This window comes from Equus quagga, chromosome 19 (genome assembly GCF_021613505.1).
Source record: "Equus quagga isolate Etosha38 chromosome 19, UCLA_HA_Equagga_1.0, whole genome shotgun sequence".
NCBI lineage: Eukaryota > Metazoa > Chordata > Mammalia > Perissodactyla > Equidae > Equus > Equus quagga.
Window position 1 is genome coordinate 7460883 of NC_060285.1, and position 12264 is coordinate 7473146.

General features: G+C 46.8%; 1 protein-coding gene across 4 annotated transcripts in view; it reads left to right on the forward strand.

Moving 5' to 3' along the window:
* TCF20 (transcription factor 20) overlaps positions 1–12264 on the forward strand; it is a 103570-nt gene that overhangs the window by 7421 nt on the left and 83885 nt on the right. The window contains exon 1 of one of the 4 annotated variants that reach the window (XM_046646088.1): positions 7–44. The exons of the other annotated variants lie outside the window; for them this stretch is intronic. The gene's annotated coding sequence lies outside the window, so the exon portion shown is untranslated. Of the gene's footprint in view, positions 1–6; positions 45–12264 lie in introns of those variants that run through there. 4 annotated transcript variants of the gene reach the window in all.

Here is a 12264-nt window from a genome sequence, read left to right on the forward strand (position 1 = left end):
CGCCCCCGGCCGAGGCCGCGGGACCGGGCGGGGGGCTCCCGCAGGTAACCGCCGCCGGCCGGGGGGAGGGGCGCGGGCCGGGGGGCCGGCCTCGGGGGCCGGGGGCAGAGGTCCTGGCCCGGCCCGACCTGGAGTGCGGCGCCCCCGACTCCGCGGCTGGGGCTCGGGGTGCTGAGGGGAATGGCCTTGCCCGGCCCGCCCCGGGGGTGCAGAGAGGCGCGGCCTGGCCCGGCCTGGCGTCGGGGCGCTGCGGGGTCTCGGTCCGGCCTGGGAGTCCGGCCGCGCTTGGGCGCCGGGGGAGGTACCTGCTCGTCGTGGCCTCGGGTGCAAAGGCGGCGGGTGTGAGCGGGCGGCGCCCGGGGGTCGGCGGGGTCAGCGCCTCCCGCCCCGGGGCCCCCCGGCAGCCCCGGGGGTCCGGCGGCACTGGCCTCTTGGCGGCGGGCAGGGGCGAGCCTGGCGGGCGGAGGGCCCGGCTCGGGGCGAGGAAGGGCGAGCGGGAGCGGCGCCGGGGAGTCGGAGCGCGCCCCTGCCGCGGGAGGGACGGGGCCCGGGATGGCCATGTGAACACCTGAAGCCATGTGGACGCGGCTGCCGCTAGCCTGCGCGGGGGGGCGGAGGGCAGGTCCCGGCTGGCGGGGCGCAAGGTCCCGGCGCGGGGGGAGGGAGCGCAGCGCAGGACACGCTTCCTGCGTGGGGTTTCCTCCCCTCCCCCGCCGCGGTGAGCCGGGCGGGGGTGCTGGATCCCGGGGTCGCCGTGTGCGGGCGAGCGCTCGTTTGGGGGCTTGAGGCTCTTGAGCTCCTCGTCCCTCTTTTGGGGGAAAGTGGTGGTTGAAGGAGAGTGGCCGATCCGGCCCAGCCCGCTCCGGCGGCGGCGGGAGGTGGAAGGTCTCCTGTGTGCTGGGATGGGAGTGGAATTTAGTGAGTTGGGGGGGCGGGGGGGCGGTGCCGAGGAGCGGCTGCCTTCTGGGCCTGTGGGTGGGGATTATTGTCTGTTTTTGTGGTTGTGGATACTAGCGCTGTCTGCCTGTCTGTATGCAGCCTTTTAGTTTGCCCTTAGGGGACGGATCAAAATTAGGATTTTTTTTTTCTCCTTTTCCTCCTTGCTTTTTTTTTTTTTGCACCCCTGGAAGATTAGATGACTCTGGTAACTGCTGTAAAATGGATGGAATTTTCTAGCTATTATCTAACAGGCAGATCTTTGAAAGATAATTGGACCCTTATGTTAACAGCCTCACTGAACAGTTTTATAAGCCATCTTATATGGGGTGGCAGCTTGGTGTTGCGGGAAACTGCGCTGAAGTCCGACCTGGGAGATCAGGAATCTATTTCCAGCTTTGCCACCAAGTAAACTGTAGCCCTGGCCGAGTTCCCTACCCTCTCAAGCCTCCGATTTCCTCATCTGTTAAGTGAAGGCTCCCTTCCAGGTCAAGCATTACAGGGGTTTTGGGTAGTTTTGTTTTGTTTTTGTCTGTCCTATCTTCTGCTTTTCTCTTAGCTGTAGGCAGCCTTCCTGAGAAATGCAGGCTGTGCCTTACCCGGCTGCTAGAAGCCTGTCTCACTTTTTAGTTTCCAGTCTCTTCCTTCCCCAACAGAGCACAAAACTTGGTCAGGGTACAGTTTTTCCTAAAGTCCCAGATGCTGTCCTGTGCTTCTCAGAAAGTATGTTATATTCTAGCCTGTGCTGAATGCACCTTGTGGGGTGTTTTTTTTTTTTTTTTTTTAAATCCTTGTGCGAGAAGTTATCAGGAAAAGATTTCAGAGAACGTTTGATGACTTGGAACTGTGGCTAGAGTAAGTGTATTTGGGTCTGTGTGTTGGTTGGCTCCAAGGAGTTCTAAGATCTTTCTCTGCAGGGGATTGTGGAGGATCTTATTTAGAGTTCTTTAAAGGGATGTTTGGCGCTTGGCTAACTTTTGAAATTTCCAGCTTCAGGATTCTCCGAGTAGGGATCTCCTGTGAAATGGTGTGCTCTAGTGGAATTAACCGTCACCTCAGGGTGCACTAATTGTTTGTGTCCCCAGTATATTCCTTAACGCTTCCTCTCAGATGCTGAAGAACCCCAATTAGTTTCACTGATTTTATGGTGTGTGAGGGCCTTAGGCTGTGCTTTTGACTGGTTAGTCCTTCTAGACCAGCCTCAGAAGTTGGTCTTGTTTGTCTTAAATTCCTAGAACTGTGATGCCTGAAGGACACGTGCATAATGTGGTATAGTACGCCTTTCTTAGATCACTTTTTAATTCAGTCTGTACAAACAGTTTCAGAAAGGGTCCTAGCATTGGGAGATGTACTCATAATGTTGACTTGGGGATGGGCTGGTAGATTTTTTTCTTGTGTATTAATATTAGGCCTAAAAGGTAGAAACATTTATACACCTACCCAGATTAATTATTTGAAGTTTCTCAAAACAAGCAATTTATTCTATGTTGGTATTTGAATTATAACCGTGTGTTTAGTGTGGGATTTAAAAAACCCTAGTTGCTTAAGCTGTAAGGAGTTAATCGCACTGACGTATGTTTACATTTGTGTTATAACTTAGGAGGAAAAAGTTACTATAAAACTTACTCTACAGAGATAATTTGTGTGTATGTATGTGAGAGAAAGTTGCCAAGGTGTTAGATGTCGGGAGACATGGCTTTTAGGTTCCATAATTTTTTAGTGGTATACTTTTTTTGTTTTTATTTTCATAAAGTGGAATGGAATGTGGTTGAAATCACATCTGTTTAGACTGAGAAATTAGAGTTGGACTTCTTCTGGTGAGTTCCACCTTCTCTTCATACAGATAGGGAAGGTTGCTAGCATTTGTTTAAAAAAAAACCAAACCAAAGTCAATATACTAGATTCTGTCCAGGATTTTAACTTGTTTTTCAAAATCCACCTGGCAGACCTGAGAGGTAGGTCGTGTCTTCTTTTCCTGAGAGGTCGTAGAGCTAGTGAGGGTCAGCGCTGGCATGTGACTATCCTCCCCACGGCTCCAGAGCCTTGACTAGGTCTGGTATAGCTCACTGCCTGCTCAAGGCGCACATCAGCTACTGGTAGATTGGCCTTGGAACCCTTATTTCCTACTCTGCCCCCCTCCTTTTTTCTTTTCTTTTTTTTTTTTTTAACTTATAATGAACTTGAAATCTGGACTCAGGCGAAATACTGGAAAGCATGGTTTTTATGACTGTGCCATGTGGTTTAGTGACCCCGGGGAGTTTTCTAAACTTTCACTTTGCCCATACCTGGCCAGTTTTGCCAGTGTGCCTGATATTACATCTAAAAAGTTTCTTTTTCATGCCCAGTTCTGCCATTCTGTCTTGAGCTGAAAATTTCTTACGTCAGCTCAGAATGATAGAATATTGAAGGGGCCTTTCCCCTTCTGTCTGCGTTACTGATTCACAGCACATGGGAACTGTATCTGTGGCTGCTCTCGGTTTGACCAGATGGGACTCGGAAGATCCATTTATGAAGGATGGTCCTTCCCCAGTTTGCCTTAAGCGCTCTTCCTCATGGGGGCTTGCTTATGTTCACGGCACCTTACCTCATTAGCTCTGTCTGGGGTTGCTGACTCTGCTGCCTTCATTTTCTTTTTTGTGGAGACAAAAGTAACAAAGCAAAAGAATGAAACTCTTATTTATGTTGGAGTAAAACTGTTCATCAAAGTTATATGTTTGAAATATAATGAAGTCAAGACTTTCATAGAGCGTAATTTGGTCGCATTGTGCTTAGACTGGATAGTTTTTTTATTAGTAGTTAGGCTGTTGAAAGTCCTCCTAATACCCGTGGTACATGTTGTATGGGTGGAAGGTTCTCACGGCAGACACAGTCAGTACTTTCTGCATTAGAGCTGTGTTTGCTTTGTACATAACGCGCACGACCCAGCAGGAAGATGAACTGTAAAATGACTTATTGGTATATCTGTGGCTTGTTATCTGATGCTTCCCTGTGGGGAAGTTTAGAAAGAGAAAACATTAGCTTGGGTGCTCTGGCAAGGTCTCTGTGTGTGTGTTGTGATTTTCATTAGCAAGTATTATAGGCACTGTTCTAACATGGGAGATGCAGTGGCGGGCAAGAGAAAGAAGGAGCCTGCTCTGGGGACAGCCTGTAAACAGTAAGTAAATAAGAATGTCAGATAGCGATAATAGTTATGAAGAGAATAAAAAGATAATATGATAGTGACTCGGGGCGCTACTTCAGAGTGGGCATGAAGGTGTTCCCTCTTCTGAAGCCTTTCCTGCCAGCAGGGCAGTCAAACTTGATCTGTAGGAAGCATGAAAATGACATTAAACAAAGGAAATAATTTACTTTGGCTTGAGCATCTTAAGAAATTAATCCAAGGAATAGAAGTGGGTTGGTTGAAGTCTTCCCACTTTATATCTTTATGCTTTGTGAATGGGAACCTGGCTCAAGAGACCTAAGGAGGGATAATTAGTGGTACCTTGTAAAGGGTAAGAAAGAGGAATGTTGGCTGCTTTTTAATAATCCTTCTGATAAAATATGTAGAGATGTGTTATAATATTGGTGAGTGCTAGGCATTATTAAAAATATCGTTTAGGTGTGTTTATATTTCTTTGTTGGGGAGTTGGATTGGGGTGTTATAATCGTCATACTTTGTTAAAGCTGCAAATGAAGGCAGCAAATACTGGTGACATCTGTATGCAGGCTACTTTGGTAGGCATTGCTTCCACTGGAGGGTTCAGGTGACTGGGTGAAACTCGGGAGCAGGGCTGCTGAGAGAATCAAGGGTAGCTGAGAGCAGTGCAGGTCAGACCGGCTTTGTTAACCATGGCCCGGAGGGGTCATCCTCCCAGCCAGCCGGCTGGCATCCTGCATACCTTCCCCCACCCTTTCTATACTGATTATAGAATTATACAGAGAGCTGAAAGAAACTCAAGAAGTTGTCTGGGCTAGCCCTTTGGCTTTATAACTCAGGAAAGATGCCGAGAAGGTGGTGACTTGACCAAAGTTGTGCAGCTTTACACTGAGAGAGTCAAGGCCAGGACCCTGTTCTTTGCCAGCTAGGCTAGTGTTCTTTCCACCATAGCCCGTGCTCTCACCAGAGGGTTGGTAGCTAACAGTTGCTCCTGAGTGGAAAAGAAAGGAAGCCTCGGGGTGCTAATGTGCTCACTTAGGAAAAGGCCCATGTAGTTCCAATCTTAACAAGTCAGGGAAAACACAGCATATCAATCTTGAAAGCAGAGTATGGACAAAGAGAATTGTACCATGTTACATTTCACAAGCTATGTAGTGTTGGTGTCTTAGGCCCCAGTGAGACATAATCTCATCCTGCTTATGTCTTAGTCCAGAATCGATGACATGGAGAAGCTCTTTGCCACGTTCAGCATTAGTTGTAAAGTTAGAATAAGGTCCTTTTTGATGTAGGGGGAAGTTTCTGATACGTGACTAAAACTGAGTTCTAGAATTCAGAAAGTGTTAGGGCCCTAGCAGTCCCAAGTTTTCTCACCTCCAGACCTCAGTTTCAGGGAGGATTTCACTTCTACAATTAGAAGGGCCCCGAGGATGGAGCATTACTTTGGGAGCCTGGAGATCATTCACTGTGCCTGACGAGAGGGGGGATTCTTGAGGAGCAGGGCTGCTTCCCTGCACATTTCCCGGCGTTAGTGCCCTGGTGGGGCAGTTACCTAGGGGCAGATTTTGTGTCCCTTTGGCAGTAAAGTGAGAGGGCACTCTTGGTGTGGAAGTCTGTGTGATGGGCACTTCCTGGAGGCAGCAGAGTATGTGAATGAAGGAGGACGTGTGGCCTCAGTCTGGCTCCATCACCTGTTTGCAGTGGCCTTGGGCATTTTGCCTGAGCCAGTTTCCTCATCTGTAAAATGGAGCTATATCTTTCTTAGGGCCGTTGGGAAAAGGCGCTAAGATAAGAAAAGTATACAGTAGAGTCACCACCTGTAAGTGATGCTCAGTGAATGGCAGTTGTTCATTAAACAGACATTCCACATTATGCTGTGTACCAAGACATTGGACTGGAGCAGGGCTGGTTCCTGCCCATCCTATTGATTTTATGTCCTCAAATATCTGCCCCGTAGAGAAGGACAATTAAACCGGGTATCAAAAGTGCTCTGATGGGGAAGTACAAGGTGCTGTACCAGGACGTGTAATCCTGACTTGAAAGGTCACAGGAGTCTTCTCAAAGGAGGGCCATTTACTTCCTGATCCACGGGCTTGTCTCTCAGCTTTTTCTTCCTATCTCTGTGGCTCATTCCTCCCCTTCTGCTTGACCATTGGCCTTCCCCGGACCGTCTTATTTCAGTGTACTCTCCCCCTGCTACTCTCAGATATCCCCAGGCTTTCGTGATTGTCCATAATGTGATGACGTCTGTGTTGTCCATCACTGTGATGACCCCCACATTGATATCTTCATCCAGACCTCTTCCAGTTCCTCCAACTCCTGCTCGACGCTGCTTGTTGGATATCCCACCAGTAACTTAAGTTTCACGAATCCAAAACTGAACACTTCTTCCTTGAAAACTCTCCTCCATTTGTCCCCTTCTCCATAAGTGGCTTTACCATCCACCCAGTTTCTCAAATCAGATTCCTCTTTTCTCTCGTCACCCTCCACATTTAATCCATCACCACATTACTGTCAGTGCTCTTTCCCTACTGTGACTTGAATCTGTCTGCTCTAGTGCCACTGCCCTCCGAGCCGCCATTGTCTCCCACCTGGAACACTATGATTGCCTCCGCATTTCTGTTCTAGTCTGCCTTTGTTCCTCTCTTTACCCATAGCAGCCAAGAATCATCTGTCTCTCCTCAACTTAAAAATTTTTAATGGTTTCTCATAGCACTTAGAAGGAAATCCAGACTCATCCCCATTTCTCGAAAGGCCCTGAATCCCCTGCTGCCCTCATGGCCTCCTGCTGCTTTCGCTTGCAGTCCCCCAGCCACACCCACGTTCTCTCAGTCTCCTGAAGGCACCCAGCTTTCCCGCCTCGGGGACTTCGGTGTGTGCTGCTTCCTCTGCCCAGAACACTGGCCAGCCCAGCCTTTTCTCATCCCTCAGGATATTTATCAAATCAATAAATAGTGTGAGACAGGCAGCAAAGGGGATGGGGTAAGGAGGAAAAGTGTCTTTGGAGGACATCTACAAAGGTCTGAAAAAAGAGATATAGAAGGAAATATGTTTGAAGAGTTGAAAGAGGGTGATTTTGGTTGTGGCATAGGTGGAGTTATTCAAGCCAAACACCTAGGAGTCAGGCAGCCAGAACTCAGATACACTCCTGATAAGAGTGTAAAAATGGTGCCTTTACTTTGGAAAACTGTTTGGAAGTTTCTTAAGAAGTTGAATGTATGTCTCCCCTGTCACCCAGCAGTTCCATTTCTAGGTGTTTATCTGAAAGAAATGAAAATATATGTCCACAAATAAGCCTTGTACAAGACTGTTCATCGCAGCTTTATTCACGGTAGCCATAAACTGGAATCAGTCCAGATGTCCGTCATCAGGAGAATGCATAAATAGACTGGTATGTTCGTACAGTGGAAGCCCACTCAGCAATGAAAATTAAATGTACAATGATATAGGTAATAAGGGTGAATCTCACGCATATGCTGAGTGAGAAGCAGACACAAGTACATAACAGATGATCCCATTTATAAGACACTCTAGAATCGGCAAAACTAGTCTCTGATACTAGAAATCAGATTGTGGTTGCTTCTTGGGTCAAAGGAGATTGACTGGCAGGGGGACATGAGAGAACTTTCTAAGGTGACGGAAATGTTCTGAGTCTTTATAGTCATTCATCAAATCTATTTGAATCATATACTGTATGTAATCTTGCCCTCCTCCCAAACTGTTTTCCACTTATCAGCTAAAGTGATCTTTAAAAATTAAAATTGGATTATCTCAATTGTCTTCCTGTAACTTTCCACTAGCTTTCTGCTGCTTTCATGGTGGCCAGCAAGGGCCTGGCTGACACCTGCCTCCGCCTGAGCCCATCCCTCTGAGTCGTCTCCCTGCTCCCTAAGTTCCAGCCTCGTTGACCTTTGTCCTGTTCCTTGAACACCTCTCAGCTCATTTCTACTTTAGGATCTTTATACTTGGCTCCTCCCACTGCCTGGAGCACTCCGCCTCCAAAATCTGGGTGAGTTTGTTTCTGTTTGTCGTTCGGCTTTGGCTGAAATGTCTCCTTCTCTGAGAGGTTTTCTCTGACCCTCCCTGTCTGAAGTAGCGCCCCGTCACATCACCCTGCTGCATTTTATTCATAACTTTTTCACCATCTGAAATGATCTTGTCCTTTTATTTATTCATCTGTCTCCTCCCTCTAGGATTACGCTTGGCTTGTTCACTGCTGTATCTCATTGTGGGCAGCAGTGTTGGGCACACAGTGGGCCATATTGTTGACTCGGTGAAGGTATTGGGATGGTGGTGATGGATGAGAACTGTTTAGAAGGTAGACTTGTGAGGGAGGAGCCAAGGAGAGTCAGGACTTCTGGAAACTGGGCGATGGTGGTACCATTCATTGAAATAGAGAACAATCGAGAAAGGGAAGATTGGGGTGGGGTATGAAGTGACGAATTTCGTTTTGGACTGAAGTTTGAGACGCTTATAAAATCTGACATTTAGGAGAAGGAACTGAGCTGTAGACTAAGACTTGGAGGTTAGCACGCATGTTCCAGCCTAGGAGGCGATGAGATTGCTCTCAGGGGTAAACGAGGAATGTGAGTGTGTAGAGAAGTTGGTTGCTTCCTTTTTTCCTGCCTGAGTGATTGGCATCTGCTGCCAGTAACAGACTTTACAGAGCTGAGCCTCTACGAGGTTTTGTAGTTTTAGACACTCCACCACCACCCACCCCCAGTAATGTTAGTGTGGCTAATAATGACAGGTGCTCAGAAGGTGAGGACAAAACTCTGAGGAATGTGAACATTTCAGGGAGCAGGGAGGCATTGAAGGAGCAGAGAGGATGCAACCAAACAGGTTAGGAGGAAAACCCAGAGAGCATGGCACAAGGAAAGAAAGTTTCAAGTCAGAGGTGGCTGCCAAGGTTTCTGAGAAGCGTCAGTTTGGAGGGGAGGGAGTAACTAAAGCCAGATTGTTGTGTGTTGATGAGGAAGTGAGGTGAAGACTAGAGACAGTGAGTTTGGAATCAAGCCTTCCTAAAGTTTGGCTGTTAAAGAAAAGTTAGAAATAGCTGCAGGGAGAATCTGGGGTCAGGAGAAGCTATTTTTTTGAATATATGAGAACCTTGAACATGTGTAATTGGAGTGGGAAGGAGCCAGCACAGGGCAGGGCTGAAGATGCAGGAGAGAGTGTTGCATTGATGACCTTCTTGGAGGACTCAGGGCCCAGTGTGATCCAGGGGATGGGCCTTGGATTATAAGAATACCCTCTCTCAGAGGAAGACGGGTGTGTGGGCTGCAAACAGACAGGCATGCAGGCAGGAAGGAAAAGAGTGCTTTCCTGTGTATTCTGTGAAGGTGCTCTGCTGAGGGACGAGAGCAAGGTGGAGAGTTGGAAGCTTTAAGAACACGGCTAAGATTTGAGGAACCTGCTGTGACAAGCAGGGAGAGCTGACTCAGGAAACAAGAATTGTAGGCAAATAGTGAGAAGTAGTCAAGATGAGCTTTCTACCTCCTGGGATTTTAGAGAAGGTGATCAGACCTTTACAATCCTTTGTCTACTTTTGGCTGCTAGTGGTCTGGACTCAGCTTCTGCCTTGTGTCTGGCACTTCTACTCCTTCCCCATATGCCTCTGCCATTCCCGTTCATTAGACAAGTGACTTGTCAATTATTCCAGAGCTCTCATGTTTATTTAACCAGTACTTATGTAGCATTCACTGTGTTAGGCAGGCAGCACTGTTCTGAGTGTTGTATCACAACAGCACAGTCAGGTGGGAGGCGCTCTTGTTCCCTCAGAGCTAGGCTGCCCCAGGTCTGCAGAGGTGAGTGACGCCCAGGTGGCCTGGCTGGGGTGGAAGAGGTGAGAAGCATCCTCTTCCCACCGCCAGCCAGAGCAACTCTTGTCATCTCATTTTTTGGGTATCTGCCTAAGATTTTTGCTGGAAAAACTGCAAAATATTTTTTTATCAGACTACACTAGGCTCTAAGGTCCTTGTGGTCAAGGCTGTGTTTTGTTTTATTTTATAGCCCCGCGTCTGGCACATTGCCTTTCAGTGCATTGAGAGTGGATGCACCGTTCTGCCTGAGTGTCTGCTCTGGAATGCCCTGTCTTCCTCCTCTGACTTTATGTATCTCAGTTATGTGTGTTGTATATTACAGTTAATATAGCATATGACTATTTCACCTCAAGATGGTATCTTCTTAGATGTTTGCCATGCCTTGTTAATCTTTATTTCTTTAGATCCCCTTCACATAGTAGGTATTAAAATAATCCTAAATTTGGATTCATAGGAAACTTGTGAAGCGTTCCTAAGAATAACTAAAATGGCTGAAGAATGGGGAAAAAATTTAGAGAAATTATCAGCCAAAGAACTGAGTTAATATAGTCTGATAAAGTATTCTAAGCAATGAGTTCATGAGGGTCTTAGGGCGTGTTAAAGAGTGATGGCCAACTGCTCCTCCTCTCTGGGAAGGAAAACAACAGCGGGTGAGATCGAATGGAGTATTAGTGGTTTAGGTGAATCTACCAGATAACTCCTTGCCCTGTGAAGAACGCTGGGAATTTCTCCTGGAGAGTTTTAGAACAATGGAATCGAGTCGTTTGTTTTCAGTAATTCCTACTTGATGGCAGAGGCATGGGGAACATGCCCTCAAGATTCCAACCAAATGACTCCCATAAACTCAGGGTGCTCAGTCAGTGTAAATGAACCTAAACAGATTCACAGGTACCTGGACATTAGTGAACAGAATTAAGCAGAAAAGTACACGTTGCAGTGAATTTAGTGCTACTATTTTGTTTTTTCCTAGTGGATATGTAAGTTTAAACAGAAGAGTAGAATTTTCGTCTTCTTTTAGTTGAAGACGTTTTTGTAGAATGGGATTTAAGGTCTAACACACTGAACAGGAGAAATTTGGGTCGGAGTGAAGGCCATTGTGTCATTTACTAAATGTCTCTTCTTTTGAAAACTTTAAAATTTTGCTACATTGGCTAGCAAAGTGCTGAAAGTTAAGGGATACTCCTGAAGATAAGGGACACAGGCCAAATGAAACCTCTGTAAGAATGAAACATCAGAGGAAATGCAAGAAACAAAATTTCTTCTGTTCAAATTCACCAAGGTCCTAAGTATATATCCTGCTAGGCACAAGAAATGCAAATGTCAGTAAAACATCTTCTGTTTCCCTGCAGTTCAGTGACTCTAGGAGAGTGAGATGGGAAATGAACATGAATAAAGTCCAGAAGGCTTTGAGGCTGTAATAGTGATGTAGCCAGAGTTGTAGGAGAGAACTAGGGAAGAGACTTAACTCCTGACTCGGTATGGGACGAGTATCAGAGAAGGCTGTAGAGGAGGATGTCTGAGCAGGACCCGGAAGGGCAGGTGGGGGAGAGCCAAGTGGATGAGTGGGGAAGGAGCGTTCCAAGGAAAGATCCTTGAAGAACTGAGGCTCAGAAGTGTGTGGCATGTTACAGAGCAGAGTGCAGGCTCTTAGGGGGCCTGGAGATGACAGGGAAGGGATGGTCAGAAGGGAGCGTGGACCGAGAGTGAGGTGGGAATAGCTTGGTGTTGGGCCTTAAATCTGGGCCAGGGCTCTTGATTCTCATAAATGGAACAGGTTTTGTGAAGAGAGGTGTGATGCATCTTTGAGAGGCTTGTTCTGATTCTGAGGAGAGGTGGAGGTGGGAAGGAGATGGGAGGGCTTGAACCAAATGATAAATTGATCATCTTCACCTCCTCCTGGTTTCCTCATGGCCAAAGCCTCAGTCCACATGAGAAAGAGCTGTAAAATTTAGCAACTGGTTTAAATAAAATGGATTTACAGGAAATTTTGCTATCAACCCACTTTGATTCCAGAACAGATAGGCAAGGATATTTTATTTATCAAAAACTTGAGTAAGTAATACTAGTAATAAATATATAACTATTTTATATCAATAATAAATTCTAAGTGCCAGACATTGTTCTAAACACTTGAAAAGTATTACCTCTTAATCCTTTTAAAAATCCCAGGAGGCAGTACTATTATCTCCATTTCTCAGAGGGAACTCTGACAGGTTGAGTGACTTGCCCAGGGTCTTTTGTCTAAGAAGTAGCAGAGCCAGGATTTGGAACTGGGCATCTTGACTCCAGATTCTCTGCCCATAACCTGTACACAGTGCAATTCTGTGTTTAATTTGAATGAACTGGAAGATGACTCTTGCAGAACAAGTTTGT